The sequence below is a fragment of the Trichechus manatus genome, unplaced genomic scaffold (genome assembly GCF_000243295.1).
Source record: "Trichechus manatus latirostris isolate Lorelei unplaced genomic scaffold, TriManLat1.0 scaffold00001, whole genome shotgun sequence".
Classification (NCBI taxonomy): domain Eukaryota; kingdom Metazoa; phylum Chordata; class Mammalia; order Sirenia; family Trichechidae; genus Trichechus; species Trichechus manatus.
Window position 1 is genome coordinate 10,273,341 of NW_004443937.1, and position 17,266 is coordinate 10,290,606.

A 17,266-nucleotide genomic window follows, 5' to 3' on the forward strand; every position below is an offset into this window, starting at 1 on the left:
AGAATCAACAAAACAGAGTGTCAACAGTGGTTGCATCAGGTAAATGTGGGATGTGGGGAGAGGAAAATCATCAGTTTTGCTATAACAAAAACCAAACCGGTTGCCGTCCAATTGCTTCTGATTCATAGCAACCCTATAGGACAGAGTAGAACTACCCCATAGGGTTTCCAAGGAGTGACTGGCGGATTAGAGCTGCTGACCTTTTTTGGTTAGTAGCCAAGCTCTTAATCATTGTGCCATCAGTTTTGCTACTCAAAAAAACCCAAAAAAACCCATTGCCGTCGAGTCAATTCCAACTCATAGTGACCCTAGAGGACAGAGTAGAACTGCCCCCATAGAGTTTCCAAGGAGCACCTGGGAGATTTGAACTGCTGACCTTTTGGTTAGAAGCCATAGCTCTTAACCACTACACCACCAAGGTTTCTAGTTTTGCTGTAGATCTTTCTGTATCATTCCACTTGTTTCAACAAGCACACGTTATTTTTGTAATTCAAATGCTGCAGTTTAAAAAAAGGAAAATGGGGGTTTTCCAAGCTGTTGCTGCCTGGTTTCTTTTCCGGCTGTCCTCATGGGTTGGAGGCACAGTCACTGGCAGCTCTGGGGTGACCTGCTGGGGGCTTGCATGTGTGTGTGGGATGCAGGCAGAGTGTCAGAGCTGGGCCTGTGCTGGTCTAATCAGCAGAAATTTCCCGGTACTGAGGCCTGGCCCCCAAAGCCATCATTAAGGGCTCTTCAAGTTCTAAAACACACGGTGGAACCCAAATAATCAACACAGCCCAATTTACCAAAGAATGGGACAGCCAAGCACTCTTCTTCCCTGGAGGGACCTTCCCTGACCCCCTACCCCTACATAAGCCTGCACCTTCCCTTTCTTTGTTCAACCTCACACCGTTTGCTACCACCTGGGTGGTGCACACAGTTTGCACTTGACTACTAAACTAAAGGTTGGTGGTTCAAACCCACCCAGTGGTGCCACGGAAGAAAGGCATGGCAATATGCTTCCCTAAAGATGACAGCCAAGAAAATCCTATGGAGTAGTTCTACCCTGTAACACACGGGGTCGCCATGAATCAGACAGCAATGGGTTTGTTTTTTTGTTTCTGGCATTAGATTGGGTGTCCTTGGGTGGCACAAATGGTTAAGCACTCAGCTACTAACTGAAAGGTTGATGGTTCAGACCCAATCAGAGTAGCCTCGGAAGGAAGGCCTGGCTATCTACTTCTAAAAATTCAACCATGAAATCCCTATGAGCACAGTTCTACTCTGACGTACATGACGTCACCAGGAGTCAGAATTGACTTAATGGCAACTTTTTTTTTTTTGGTGTTAGGTTATTCACAGGTGCCTTTATCTCATTATGGCCCCCCTCCTCAGCTAGAAGGTAAGCTCCCGGAGATGGATTGCGTCTGTGCCATTCACGGCTGCACCCTCCACTCCGCTCCCTCCCCTCTTCTCTGTGCCTTCACCCTGGAAGGTACAGTGAGCTCACTCAAGGCATGTGGATGGGGCATGGGGCTTCTGGGCAACCTCTCCACAATCATTTCTCCCTTGTCTTGCAGATACCAGGTCAAGCGTGTGGCAGAGGACACTGTTCTCTCCTCTGAGCTGTACAAAACAGACCAGACAGAACTTGAACTTGGCTGAGGCTGCTGCCCAGAATGGCTTTCAAAGAATATTTTCTAGGACGGCGCCTCCTCCCTCCTCCTGCCACCACTCAGGGAGAAGAGCCTCAGTGCTTCTGGACCCACTTCTGCCTCACCAGCACCCCCTACAGATCTGGAAGATTCATTCGTTCATTCATTCATTCGTTTCACAAATATTTGCTGAGCACCTTTCCCTGACCTAGGCCTATGAATATGATAGTGAATGAGACAGACAGGCTTCCTGCCCTCAAGGAGCTGATTGTCTAGGTGGAAGACAGACAACAAACAAGGGACTGAATACAGAAAATAATTTCAATTGTGATAAATGTCATAAAAAGTTGCCATAACAAGGAATACCAGAGGAAGGAGGGGCGAGAAGCCCCCTAAATAGATCAGAGCTGGTCTCACTGATGAAATGCCATTTAGCTTGATGAGAAAGAACCTGTCATGTAAAGAGAGGGAGGAAAAGCATTCTAGATGGGGAAATAGCATGTGCAAAGGCCCTGACACAGGAAAGAGGCTGATGACTCTGAAGAACAGAAAGGAAGCTGGTAAGCTAGAGTTGTGAGGGGCCACACGCCCCAGGGCTTATAGACTGCAGAAAGGGGTCTGGGTTTTACCCTGTGAGTGATGGGGAGTTCCACAACCTGATTTATATGGCAAAAGGATCCCTCTGGCCACCTGGGGCAAATAGATGCTCGGAGGGGGCAACAGAGGAAATGGGGAGACCAGTAAGGAAGGTCATCCCTTCATTTATTCAACACCTCTCTATCTGACAATGTTCTAATGAAATCTCTGAGAAAGCAAAAACAAAAATGAAAACGAACAAAAAGCATGGCTGGGGGATGATGACCCCAGAGTCTGGGATCTGCTGCCTAGGAGCTGACATTAAAAGGAGAGGCAGGAGGCTCCCTGAAGAATGAGGTATTTAAGGGAGGTTTGGAAGGATGGGCAGAGTGTTCCAGGGATGGGCACAGCCTGGGCAAAGGCTCAGAGGTGGGGGAAAGGGTCAGTGTGAACAGAGAGCTGTACTCCAATTCACACTGAATGACTAAGTGACTGGTGGACTGAATGGAGGAAGTAATGAACCGATAGGGGAGAAGTGGTGTGAAGGTGAAGTGTGGGGGAAGATACTGGAAAGGTAGGCAGGGGCTAAATCACAATGTCCTGAATACAGGCCAAGGAGGCTGGGCTTTACCCACTAGGCAACCAGGAGCAGTGAGGGTTTGACCAGAGAGACACGCCAGATGAACATTCTGAGAAGGAAGGTCTCCCTGGAGGCCATGGAGGGCCACATTGGAGGCTGGGGCAAGATTCAGGGAGATACGGCAAAGGTCAGGGCCATTCCAATTCCATAATCAATAATAATAATAATAGCTGATACTTCATAGAGCTTCTTATGTGCCTGGCACTGCTCTAGGATCTTTACAAATATGAACTTATTTAATCTGCACAAGAACCTAGGAAGTTGGCACTATTATTTACCCCCATATTACAGGTAAGGAGACTGAAGCACAGAGACCTTAAATCACTTGCTAAAGGTCACATAGCTAGGAAGCATTGGAGCTGGGAATCAAGATCAGGCACCCAGGCTCCACGGTCTACTCTTCACCCCTGCCCTGTGCTGTCTCCTCCATTTAAGATCCCATAATTCTGCATTTTGGGATTTCGTTCCCCTAGCAGAGAAAACCGTCTCTGGACAATGCTCTTGGTTTCCCTCCGAGGCCCCTTGAACACCACAACAAACCCTCAAAGTACATTAAGTGACCACCACTCACTTATGGCCCTATTGCTAACCAGCTCTGTGACTGGGGGGCGGTCGCCACGACCTCTGCGAGATAACTGTATCCCTCTCTATACAATGAGGATACCAAAACCTGTTGCCATCAAGTCGATTTCAACTCATAACAACCCTAGAGGACATAGTAGAACTGCTCCATAGGGTTTCCAAGGAGTGTCTGGTGGATTTGAAATGCCAACCTTCTGGTTAGCAGCCGAGCTCTTAACCACTGTGCCACCAGGGCTCCAAAATGAAGACAGGAGCACCTTATTCACAGGATGAGCGTGAGAACTCCTGTCGCTGGCTGAGGCAGTAATAACTGGCTTCCGTCACTGGGCGGCTCCTATGAGCCAGGGGCTGCATACAGTCCTCCACCCGTCATCATCACAGCACCGTCCTTCCTCCCATTGCAGAGAAAACAGAGATTCAGAGACAAACAGTAACTCACCCAGGGGACACAGCTTGTCAGTGGCAAAGCTGGGATTTGAACCACAGCTCCTCCAACAGCTCCTGGTAGGTGCTTAAGAAAAGTCAGTCCTCTGTCCCCAAAATGTGGACCCAGTATGGCAGGGTAGGGGGCTTCACCCTGGCGAGGGTTACCTGGGTGTCTTTAAGGGAGAGAGGATGAAGAGCAAAGATGTGGCCAATTCCCAGGGTCTCGGCCTCAAGGACACCTTGAACTTGAACTTGCCCTGTGGGCAGTTGTGTTGGGGCAATGGGGCCAGGTACGAATCACCCGTTCCTGGCTTGAGGACTGCCTTTCTTTTTTTTTTGGCGGGTGTATGAGTACTGGGGGGATGGCAGCTGATTCTATGGACAGAGTCCTGGGCTATTGGGTCTGCCACACTCTCACTTGGCAACCTTGGTCAAGTCCCTCTTTGGACCTCAGTGTCCCTTGAGTCTAATACACAGCAGGATGAGAGGGAGTTGGAGTTTGGCATCCAGGCTTCCTGGGCTTCCTCCCAGCTCTGCCCTTTCCTAGCTTCGAGACCTTAGATAAGTCATTTCACTTCTGAGACTGCACCTCTTCGCCTGTAATGAGTCCGGCAGCAGCTGCGAGGAGTGTCTGAACTTGTGCACATAGAGTGCCTTGCATGGAAAGTGCTTAACAAATCGTGACCGTTATTGTTACTACGGAGTCCCTGGGTGGTGCAAATAGTTAACACACTTGGCTCCTAACCAAAAGGTTGGAGGTTCAAATCCACCCAGAAGCACCTTGGAAGAAAGGCTTGGCAATCTACTTCTGAAAAATCCACCACTGAAAGCCCTGTGAAGCACAGTTCTACTCTGACACACGTAGGGTTGCTAGGAGTCCGAGCTGACTTGATGACAACTGGTACTGGTGCTGGTATGGTTACTACAAGTCACATTGGTAGCTATAGTGAGGCTTTGGCGAGACCACAGGGTAAAGGCTTTTGGCCACTTTTAAACACTAGCATTTACATTCATCTCTAGATGCCTGCAGTCCCACTTGACAGGTTTGACTCTGTGGAGTCTGGAGAGACTCACCAGAGAAGTTTTGTAGGCCTGGGGCGAGGGTAGCTGGCATCTTCACTCAGCTGGGCCTTCCCATCCCCTGAGGTGCTCTGAGAAGGCAGAGAAATCCCCAGAAACCCCCTGGTCCAAGCATCCAGCGAGACTGAATTTTATTATCACCACCTGAGCCCTCCAGCAGCCAAGGCCAGGACCCTCACCACAGACCGTTGGGGTGTATTCCTCTGGTTCCATTTTACGGACAAGGAAACCAAGGCTTCATGAGCTCCAAAAACTTGTTCACGATCACGGGAGAGGTGATCAGTGAGGCTGAGTATGGCCCAGATGTTATCTCATGGTCTGGCCCCCCAGCTGGGCATCTGCTCTAGGACACCAACTTCTAGAGGGGGCTGACTCATGCCCCCAGTGAGAGTCATGTTTGGAGCTGATTCATCTCTGAGTTCAGCGATCAGCCTGGCACACACCAAGTACTCAGCCAATATTGGTTTTATTGATTTACATTTTTATCCCTGGCTCAGAAGCCAGAAATTGGCTGGAGGTGGTGGGAGAATGGCCTCATTTTAATCTGAAGTGAGTCATGTCAGTTGATAAATTTACAAGTGGCCTGAAGAGCTCTTCTCAGGTCCCTGGGTGGCACAAATGTTTGTAGTCCACTACTAATCTAAAGGTTGGTGGTTTGAACCCACCCAGTGATGCAGCAGAAGAAAGTCCTGGCAATCCACTTCCTTAAAGATTATAGCCAAGAAAACCCTACGAACCAGTTCTACTCTGTAACACATAGGGTTGCTATGAGTCGGCATCTACCTCATGGCAACAGGTTTGGTTTTTGGTTCAAAGAGCTCTCACTCTTCTACCTTCAGATCGTTGCTGGGAAGGGACAGGTACTCTGCAGCCTTTGTACCCCAAATACTATGATACAGTGGACACGGTTGGTGCCCGCCCTTGGGCCCCTGTACCAGCCTACATCTCCCATCACCAGCTGCTGGGCTGCTACTAGCTCACAGCTGCCCCTTCCCTGGAGCTGCTATGCCCAGCAGATCCTCCTCTCCTCAGGGCTGAGGGCAGCCAATGGCTGACTGATACAGGGTACACAAGGCCAGCTCTCTTGCCTCCATGCAGGGCAACTCTGTAGTGCCATGCATGCTCCAGAACCCCTGTGGGATCAGGCTGGGCTCCAGCTACTTCCTCTCCCTGTCCTGCTCCCTCACCCCCTTCCTCCCGGGAGCACTGTCTCGCCTCTGCTCCCAGAGCACCCAGCAAATCTGGATGTGCACTTCACATGCTGGTCTCTCTCCTCTCCCATGACCTCGAAGATCAAGAACGTGGGCAACTGTGGATCTTAGAAATCTAAAGTTGCAGGGGGCCCATCTGGCCCCAAAGTCATCATTTAAAAGACAGGAAACTGATGCTCAGAGAGGGACTGTGACCAGTCCAAGGTCACCTGGGCTGTGTGTCAAGGCCAGGCTGCACCTGGGTCTTCTGGGGCCCCACCTCCCACCCCAATCCATTTGGGGACACTGCCTGGTGCTGGGCCAGGTGTCCGGCCAGGGCTTCTGCTCTCTCCAGGAGGGAGTTTTGCTGTGTCAACTCTGCAGCAGCCACCGAGCAGCCACTTGGAGACCAGGAGAGCACGGGCTGGCTCTTCAGGGTGGTTGGCAGGCTCTGCCGACCTTGGGCAGAGTGGGCAGGGCAGGCGCCCTGCTCACCCTCTCCTCTGTACCAGGGCGAGCAGGCAGAAACGTGAAGGGAGAAGAAAAACTCGTCTAAGGGGAGCCTAATTACTCCGTGGACCCCCGACCTGGCTGGTGCTGCATTGGGTGGCAGCTTGGTCTGGAAACCTTCCCCTCCCTGGCAAGAACTCTTTTCCAGAAGAGTCACAGAGTCCTGGGCCAACACGGGGCAAGGAAGCCACATCGGGCCGGTGGCTGGACGCTGGCTCTTGCTCTGGCTCTGCTGAGAGTATTCTGTGTGACCTTGGGCACACCCGAGTGCATCTGGGGCCTTGGGTAGCCCATTCATAAAATGAGTACAGTCTCTATTGCTATTATTTTATTGAGTCCAGGACTTATTTTAGCTCCCGCATATTGAGCACATTCATCAAATAATTGCCTACTCTTCTGCCAAGCACTGTCCTAAGCACTTTCATTTTATTGAATCCTCGAAGCAATGCTATGAATCGGATCTTTTTGTTATCTCCATTTTACAGATGGGGGGATCAAGGCACAGAGAAGTTAAGGATCTTGTGCAAGGTCATACAGCAAAGAAGTAGTGGAGTGGGAACTTGAATTCCAAGCACTTGGCTCTGGAGTCTGAGCCTTAAACTCCTCTCTGTACTACAGACTGTTGTTTGTTTTGAGCTGCCATTTGTTAAGCACCTACTGCATACAAGCACTCTGCTGGGCATGGGGCAAACACATAAGCTTGCTGACTTTTTACAACACCTCTGGGAGGTGGGTATTCTCATGCCCATCGCTTCAGGAGAGGAAACAAAGCCTTCCTCAAGGGACAAAGATGGGCCCAAGGCTTCACTGTGACTGAACTGGGAAGGCTGGTGGGGAGCCCTGGCTTCTTCCCCAGCAGCCTGGCCCTGTTCTAAGCTCTTTATAGCTTTTATCTTATTTACCTCATTTGGTTGAATCTAAGATACATTGATTGTAAGATGCACTGCTGCTTTATGTATCATTAACAAAGGAATGGAGTCCCTAGGCAGTGCAAAAAGTTAACACACTTGGCTGCTAACTGAAAGGTTGGAGGTTCAAGCCTACCCAGCGGTGCCTTGTAAGAGAGACCTGGCCATCTACTTCCGAAAAATCAGCCATTGATAACCCTATGGAGCACAGTTCTACTTTGACACACACGACGTCGTCATGAGTCAGAGTCAACTCGGTGGTAACTTCTTTATTATTAGGAAAGGAAGAGGCATGGCTGGTTTCACTACACCAGTTGTAAGAGGCAGCCCCATGTCAGAGATAGCAAAACCTGCATCTGAGAGTCCATGCGACTGAGTCTTAATCACAACAACCCTACAAGGCAGCACTATTATTATCCCCATTTTATAGCTGAGGAAACTTAGGCACAGAGATTAGTTTACTTGCCTGAGGACCCACAGTTGCTGAGGACCCACAGTTGCTAAGTACCCACGTCTGGGATTTGGCCCAGGCAGGCTGGGTTCAGAGCCTCGTTCTAACCACCGTGCGACATCACCACTAAGTCAGGCCCACGTGAGACACACACCCTGACCACACTCAACGGTTAAAAATCTAGAGTCAGCCGGCTGGAGCCCAGGACCCGTTGCGCAGACGAGGTTTGGCCTTCACCCAGTGTGGAGACCTCAGGCAAGCTGGGGGACCCCCAAACAGCCTCCTGAGGATCCCACGCCCCCTTCACAGCCCCAAAAAGGAACTGTGACAGCTCAGCCCCCTTGCCACCCTGAGCTGAGGCTCACCCAGAGAGCAGGTACTTGCAGCAACCAGGCTGGAATGAGCTCACCCAGACCACGTGCCTCCTGCACCCTCAAGTGGCCCCTGGGGCACCAGACACAGCCCAGCGGAGCAGCCCCAGCCTCAGCCCCAGCCAGGGAGGGAAAAGCCACTGCTTTATTGAACACTGCCTTCAGAGGGGGAATAGGAGCACTGCAGATACCCACTTCCGCCCTTCAAAGCTGCATGGCGCATGGACCCCAAACGAGGTCACCCACTCGCGGCTTCTCCCACACGCTCCCCCAGCCCCATGCTCCATGCAGCAAAACTTTTCAGGGTCTGTGCAAAAAACCAAATTCACTCCCTTGGACCAGGATTTGCCTCTTGGCATCTCATGGAGTTCCTCTGGGGCGCTCCCTCCAGAAGCAGGAAGGAAGCTCAATGTATTTCGAATGCCTGGTGTGACCAGGACACCACTCGAGAAGGTTTCCTATCCACCATGTCACATCATATACAATCTCGTGAGGCAGTTTTCTTCAACCCTAGTTTACAAGTCAATGCTGAGCTCTGAGAGGCAAAGCCACTGGTCCAAGGTCACACAGCAGTAAACGCTGCCATTAGGATTTAAACTCAAGTCTCTCTGATGCATTGAGAGGAGAGCACCTTATAGTGAGCGCTTACTCTGGCCAGGCTCCAAGGCAAGTGCTTCCAGTGCATTACATCACCAAATTCTCACACAACAGATAACAGTATAATAATAATAATAATACTATTATTGCCCCATTTCACAGATGAGGAAACATTCTCTGAGCCTTTAACTGGACTGTACCTCAGGGCCTGGCACTGTACTTAGATTACTTGTCGCATTTGCCTTTCACAACAACTGGGAAGATGAGCACTAATATTATCCTCATTTTACAGAGGAGCAAAGTGAGGCTCAGAGAGGTCAAATAGTTCAACTACACACAGCTAATTAATGGTAGAGCCACTTATGAGAACATGGCTTGGAATCAGTAATTACCCTCCCACACATTAAATGGTAAAACTATTTGTAAAGTACTTGAGGATACATTTTAGCTACTGTTGATGACTGTTATGATTAGCATCTTAATACTTGACAATTACCCCATTATCCAGATGAGAACACTGAGGTTCACGGCAAGTAAGTGGCAGAGACAAGAAAGGACTGCAGGCTCTCAACTTTCTGTCACCCGCCCATCTCCTGGGGCCTGGGGAGGCTAGGTGGGGGCAGGAGGGCCATGACAGGAGGGCCACAACTTCCCCTGGCTGTCTCCAGCTCTTCTCTCTGAGGCCGAGGAGCCCCTGCAGGCCCTGGATCTCCACAGAGCTGGCTGTAGTTCCCGCCTAAGGGTTCCTGGATGTGGGCCCCAGCGGGTCTCTGAGCAACCCCTAAGCCCCTCCTGGCCTCTCTCCCTGTTTGCTGCCTCTACCTTCTCAATGTTGAGACAAACCTACCCTCCAAACAGCATCACCATGCAGAGAGGGTTGGTGGGAAGCATGGGGCTGGGGTTGGTGGACAGAACTCCATTCCAGCTCCGTCTCTCACTTGCTGTGTGACCTTGGGAAAGACACTTTCCCACTCTGGGCTGACTTCCCCAAGCATGAATTGAGGAATTGGGTCTCAAGGAAGTCTCTGGGGTCCTTTCCAACTTCAAACAGGTGGAAGGGAGAAACAGTACCAGAGACCTGAGTTCAAATCCCAGCTTTGCCCCTTACTTGCTGTGTGACTCAGGTAAGTTCTTAACCTCCCTTGGCCTTGGTTTCTTCATCTATAAAATGTGTGATAGTGAAGAAGAAATGAGATAATGTGTAAAGACTAACCAGCAGGTCTGCGACAGAGTAAACACACAATAATTAGTGGCTGTAGTGGGTTTAATAGCGTCCCCTTGAGATTCACATCTACCTGGCGTCTCAGAATGTGACCTTATTTGAAAATAGGGTCTTTGCAGATGTACACAGTTAAAGATTTCAAGACGTAATCAATCTGGATTTAAGGTGGGCCCTAGATGCAATGACTGGTGTTTTTATAAAAAAAGCAGAGGATGCAGAGACACCCAGATAGGAAGCGATGTGAGGTGGAGGCAGAGATTGCAGTGATATGCCTACAAGCCAAGGAAAGCCAAGAATCGCCAGAGACCACCAGGAGCTAAGAGAGAGACATGGGACGTGGAGAGCATCCAGGGGCAACCAGCCTTGCCGCCACCTTGATTTCAGACTTCTGGCCTCCTAAACCGCGAGAGAATAAATTTCTCTCGTTTTACGCCACCCGGTTTGCGGTCATGAGTTCTGGCAACCCTAATACAGTGGCTGGAACTGCTCCTGCTCTTGTTTTACTAACTCAGACTTGCAGCGCCTCAGATTCTCCATCCTCAAGGCCAGCGGCACAGGACCCTGCCCTCACTTGCCCAAGGTCGTCCACCAGTGGCTGAACTGGTCCCGGAGCACTCAAACCAAGGCTCCTCGCTCATACCCAGGGATCTCTGCAGCCTCAGGGACCCCAGCTCTGGCTCCTCCCTTGGGCCTGGCCATCTTGCCCTCCCACTCCAGCCAGCTTTGGCACTTGGCCATGCCTCTGGACTTAGATCCTGCCGAGGTCTTCCTGGATAGTATATAACGCTCCCTATGTTGCAGGTTCCTCTCAGCACAGAGCCCGGTGTGCAGTAGGCTCTCAGTTGTTGTAGATACCATCATATAGCAGCCCTATGAAGTGGGCAGCCTGGTAGCATACTCCCATTTTACAGATCAGAACACCAAGGCCTGAAGGGGCAAAGTGACTTACTCAAGGGCACTCAGCTATCAAGTGGCAGAGGTAGACCTCGAACTCACATCTCTGAGTCTCCATCCATGCTTTTTCTGCAGCTTCCATACTCTGAGCCATAAACCTGTGCCACACCCCGAGTTTAGCAATTTGTGTCAATTCCTCCCCCTATCTGCCCCTTGAAATAGCCTGAAAAGTAGGTATTATTATTACCCTACTTCACAGATGGGGAAATAGGCTCCACCCTACTGCCCTGAATGTCAGAGCCTCACCATTTTCCCTATCTACTACCAGCTGTTAATGAGGGGCAAAACCAGACTGAGATTGTCTCTGTCCAGGGGGGCTTTCTCCCCAAATATTTCCTTGTTTGAGTCTCCCACTGGGAGGGAGAGATGAGTCAGTGCCATCTGGCCTCGGAGAGGGGCAGGGTAGGCAGGTTCCAGGCAGGAGCTGCCGCCTGCCCCAACACTGCTCTGTGTGTTCCAGGGGGCTGGGAGAGGGAGTCTGCCCACCGCCCTGCAGGGTGTGTTCACTGTGCCGCCCAGCACCTGCATCCCAGACAGCTTCGCCTGGTCCCCAGCTTTGACCCTATACCTACTATGTGCTAGCTGCTTCACACGCATTATCTTAAATCTCCCCAACAGCCCTGTTTGGGATCCCCATTCTAGAGAGGAAAAGACTGAGGTTTAGAGAGGAGAAGTGGTTTCCCCAAGACCATGTGGCTGGGGAGAGGCATAATCAGGATTCAATGCTAAGGCCCAGTGGACTCTTCAGGGCACCCCTCCCAGCTGCCCTGTTGAGAAGATATCTTCATTCTGGATTTGAAGGTTGGCCAACCCTAGAAGGGCCTGATTCAGCTGCACTGGGTGCAGCCTGGGCTGAGGTGGGAGATGGAGCACTGGCAGGAGACCTGACTCTCGGTCTCACTCTGCCACCTACCTGCCAGGCGACCTGTTTCCCCAGACGTGGCAGGAGCAGGGGGAGCAGGTCATCCCCAGCTCTGAAAGCTTATGAGCTCTTGAAAGCCCACTCCCAACCACCTTGGCTCCCAGGCTACAGAGCTAAAGGGATGGACACCCGGGGGCCCTGTGACAAGGCAAGCCTTGGGACCTTTGAGTTGTCAGTTAGGGCCAGACACCTGCCCCCACCAGGCGATTATTTTGGTGCATTAGTGCTTGAGACCTACCACTCTACACAGTTCCTTTCCTTTTCCCCCTCCTGATCTTGGAGCTTGCCAATCATAGCAGCGAGGTGCTCACCTGTTCCAGCTCCAGCCCTGAAGCCAATCACGCCTTCGTGTACGGCCCTCTCCAGTGCCCCAGGCTCAATGATAGCTGTAGGGTCAGGCAGGGCAGGAACAGGCATGGCCACAGATGAGGAACCAGGCAGAGAGATGAAGTGACTTGCCTAAGGTCACACAGCTGCTCAGGAGGTGAGATTGGGCCTGGCACCATCATCCTTTTGATTTGGAATCAAGTACTTGGGGAAAACCAGGGGCCCAGACAGCCCCCCTGCTGCTTCTTGTCTGGAACTTGAGAGAGCTTGGCAGGAATCCCAGCTCTTGAGAGAGCACAGTGACCTTGGACAAGTCCCTTCCCCTGGCTGGGCCTCAGTTTTCCTCTTGTAAATGGGCCCAGGACAGGCGATCTCAGAGTGCACACTTCTGTTTGGCTTTCTTGGTGTCCTCGATCCCACGGAGTAAAGGGGAGGCAGAGCCATTGGCTGCCTAGGACAGGGCCACACCTGCCTGGAAAGGGCTCTGCCTTCACCCACAGGAGATCCTCTGGGCTCTTTCTAGGAGCCTTGCCCCCAAATCCTAAATTCTTGGCCTGTCAACTCCCAAGACATTGGCACACCAGATTGGAGCTAGCCTCTCTCAGGAGTGTAGGGGAGGGTCTAAGAGAGCAGGATAGGGCCCAGCTGCTTGGCTTCCACCCCACCTCTGCCACGTTCCAGCTGTGTGACCTTGGGTAAGTGACTTCACCTCTCTGGCCACAGCTGCCTCAGTTGTCATATGGGGATGACAGGGCAATGGGAGACCTTCTTGGGGCAACGCGTGCAAAACAATTAGCTCAATGAATGCTAGTGGGGTTATTATTAGTTGCCCAGGTCCTCCTACCGATCCTTGCAGCTGGCGGGGGCAAAGGGAGAGGACGGTGGGAGAGCAGGGGCCCAGCACTTCAGGCTCTGCACACAGTGTAAGCCACAGGCAGCTGCTCTGGCCTTCTGTCTGGAGAGGACTCTGGGGGCTGCCAGAGGCTTCCTGAGCCCTGGCTCTCCAGTATCCCACACCAACAGGCTACCTTCCTGGTGCCCGAAAAGGGGGGAGTCAGGGCCAGTCCAGGCTCCTGGCAGCCTGGGCCATGAGCAGCAGCTGCGACTGCCCCTCCTCTGTCTCCTTTCCAACTCTGGCCAGGCTTCTCTGCAGAACATCGATAACCCAAAAGGGCCTAGCTGAGCTCAATCACAGCTCCCTGGGAATGTGGGCTGGCCTGCCCTCGGGCCTGTGCGGGGCTGGGTGGCCACCGGAGCCAGGGTCCCTCTGGTTCCTGGACAGTCGCCTAAGGGGCGAGCCTCTCCCAGCTTCCTCAGAGCCCCCTTCACCCACATATAGGATGCCTGGAGGCTGAGGGGGCAGGTGCGTGCATGCAGCACCCGCATAGGTGCTGCATCTGGTGTGCACCATTGTCTCTTACCTGTGCAGCCTACATTCACCTGTGGGCACAGTCCAGCATGCTGCGCGCCTGCCGACGTACTGACACACATGCAGGCGGCATGCAGAGCACCACATGTGTGCGCTGGCCACTTCCCTAAGGGGCCAGACTCCCACGAGCACACAGCACATCTGGGGCTGCTGCAAGGTGCAGCCTGAGTGCAGCTGGCTGCATCCTTGTGCGGGTGCTGCTAACACGTGGGACATGCTGCGTGCACAGGTGTGTGTATGTGTGCTCTGTTCCCATGCATGCTGGATCTGCACGTGAGCATATGGTATTCAGGGATGTGAGCTGTGGTCACATGTGCTGGATGTCTCTGTGGGCACGGGGCACTCTGTGTAGGTATGTGCTGTGAACCTAGATAGTGCATTACTGATGTGCCCTATATTTGCACCTGTTCAAATCTGTGGACATGGGTATGTCTTGATGAGAATGGGAGTGGGAGTACAAAGGGGGCTGAATAAATGTGGGCCATAGGCATCTTTCCCGGAGCCCCTCAGGGCTCCCTCAGAGCTGCAGCCCCCTCCCCGCCACAGTTCCTTGAATGAAGTTAAGTGGCGGAGGCCCCGTGGCCTGCGCTCCAAGCCCCCTCCCACTGCACACGTCAAAGGAGAATTTCTCTGGATGGCGCCTGCTGCTCCTGGAAATGCCCCAAACGTCAGATCACCTCCTCCCAGCGAATTGAGAGCAATGCAGACGAGGAGGGGAGCCCCTTCCACGCGGCGTGCAAGGCGTGCAGCGTCACATAAGACCCTCTGCTGGCCCGGCGCACAGCTCACTTACCCTTCTGAAGGTCGAGTGAGCTGGGTGTCTGCGTGGGCCCCGTACCCCCAGGGCCCTTGCCTGACTAGGGCAGGCCAGCCTCAGAGATCCCTCCCCACAGCCCGGGTGAGCAGAGGACAGCGTGATGTTGGGTGGCTCCTTGGCTAGAAAGAGGTGGCTGCCCAAAGCAGCCCACCCTCAGGGAGTCCAGAGGCCCCCTGCTGGATTCCTCAGTCCTGACCCTGCAGGGGGCAGGGAGGAGCTCCAGGTGCCCGAGCACTTCCCCTGAGGCCCTGGCCAAGGAACTGGGCTTCCAGGCCAAAAGTGCCAGCTCCACCACTCAGCATGACTGCTGCAAAACGGCCTGGCCACCCCACTTCTGTCCCCCTCCTGGGCATCGTGGGGGCCCGGGATGTGTCCCTGCCACCACACACTCTGGCCAGCCTGACCCAGTGGGTCCCCGCAAGAAGCAGCCCACCCCAAGAGGACCCTCCGTGGGGGCCTCACCTTGCCTCTTTCCGGGGACCATGGCCCGAGGCAGGCAGAGGCACCCTCAGATCCTTTGCGTCTCTTTGGGACGTGGCTCAAAGGGAAGAGAACCTTGTCCCCGCCACCGGCTTGCTGGCCCTTGCGTAACATCCTTTGGGGGCATTTGCTGTCCAGAGGCTGCGGGTATCTACCGAGACCCCGGGCATCCGCCTGTCTGAGGCCCCTCTGCCCATGTCGCCAGCATCCCAGACCCCCCTTCCCAGACCCTCACACGAGTGTCTCCCTCAGCGACGGCTCCCAGTGCAGCCTCAGCTGCCGCTAGATAAACAAGCCCCGCTGCCACCCCTCCTCAAGCCGCCACCGCCACCACCATCAGCACGGAAAAAAAAAAAAAATGAAATGCAACCAAATAAAATGGGTGCAAGAGGAAGGGGAGAGCGGAATGGGGCGCTTTTTATTGTTTATTTTCTCATGCTGGGGGATGCCGGTACTTACTTGGCTACGAAAATCACCCCAATCCGGCCCGGCTTCCAGGCGGGCAGCCCGTAATCGCGGTGCGGCAGCTGGTGCCGCGGCTGAGCCCAGCCAGCGTGCCCGGTCCCTCTGCAGACTGTACCATCCTGCCCGAGCAGCTGGGGGGCGGACGCGGCGGGGGGGTGGGGGCGGAGGCGCCGGCGCCGGCTTCTAGGAGAGCATCTCGCTGGCAAAATGCAGTCTCGGGGGAGGCAGAGGCCACCCCTGCCGCTGCCAGAGGCTGGGGGGAGGGGGCCCGGAGGACGCAGGGAGGGACGCAGGGAGGGCTTGTTCTGTTGGGGGCTCTGGGGGAAGGGAGTGGGGGGCGGGTGTGTGTGTGGACCGAACCACCACAGTGTTGTTTGTGGTTTTAATTCCTCCCGTGGGATCATAAGGAACCGAAGCTGGCAGAGTCCCAGGAATCTGCCCGCTCCCCAGAAGTAGGAGGGAGTGTCAAGGGCATGGGGAGGGGAGGGTTGAGGCTAAGCTGAGGGAGGGTCCTGAGAGGAGAACTTTGGTAGCGGGGAGTGGGAGTGGAGAGGGGATGGTTTTACTCAAATGGTCCCAAGTCATTCTTGACTTTCTGGGGCACTCATTTTGCTGGGCAAGGGCTCTGACTCCCCTTTTTGGTCAGAACATCCCAGATCTGGAGGGGCAAAGGTCACATGGGGAGAAGATAACACACACTGAACACCTCTTCAGTTGCAGAGCCCAGCCCTGCTTGAGAGCCCACCTAAATGCTGCCCGCTGCCCCTGCAACCTGGCGTCCCAGCCTATGTGCACCCCCACCTGCCTGGGGAGCTGCAAGCCAGGCAGAAGACCCCCTATAGGGACCATTCCTGGGCCGGCAGACAGGTGCCCACCAGCAGGGGTGTCTGCACATGTCCTGTGCATACACATAATATGCAGAGATATCTGTGATGAGTTGGGGGGCTCACCGTGTTGGGGGCTGACCATAACCAGGGGACCCCCAGGGACCCCCAACCAAGAGTCTGCCCATACGGCCAGCTCCTCAGCCAGCTCCCTACTTCTTCTTGCCTCATCTCTGGTAAACCTGCTGCCCCTTTAAATCCAGACTAGTGGGAGGTCAGCCCGAGAAGCAAGGTGAGGAGGGTGAGGAGGTCATCATGGGGGTGAGTGTAGGGGTGGGCAGGCAGAGGGGGCTTCGCTGGGATTCTGAAGCCTCTTCTCCACAGCCCTGCTCCCTCCAGAAGGGGCGCCCTGCTTGAGGGGAGGGTATGGAAGGTAGAAGGACGTTCAAGACCAGAGTCACAGGGGCACCTGTCAGCGGAGGGTAGGTGCATGTGAGGGGGTCAGGGCTGGGGGTTGCCCCAGGGAGGCAGCTCTACACCTCAGCTGCCTCCCTCCCCATCCCCACCCCCTGCCCACCTCTGAACTGCCCGCCTGCCTGAGCGTCCTGAGCTGCCGCTCCATCCCTGGGCTGGCACAGAATATCAATTTGTCTCGTTAAGCTGAAAGTCTGCACTGCACCAAAATCAGAACCCAGCCTCACAGACAGGCTGTGGGAGGGACAGAGTGTGGAGCGCCTGCAGCTGGCCCCCAACAGGACCATGCCAATACCCCTTGCTCTTTATCCCCTAGCCCCATGAAAGGGGCTGCTTCTGCCCACCCCCCCAGCCCCCCACCCAACATTCCGGCCAGGCAGAGTGGCC

General features: G+C 53.7%; 1 protein-coding gene across 1 annotated transcript in view; it reads right to left on the minus strand.

Moving 5' to 3' along the window:
- Positions 1-15,781, minus strand: part of ATP2B2 (ATPase plasma membrane Ca2+ transporting 2) — a 203,507-nt gene extending 187,726 nt beyond the window's left edge. Inside the window, exon 1 of the mRNA XM_004368329.1 lies at positions 15,576-15,781. The gene's annotated coding sequence lies outside the window, so the exon portion shown is untranslated. The remainder of the gene's footprint in view (positions 1-15,575) is intronic.
- Between the last annotated feature and the right edge of the window lie 1,485 nt (positions 15,782-17,266).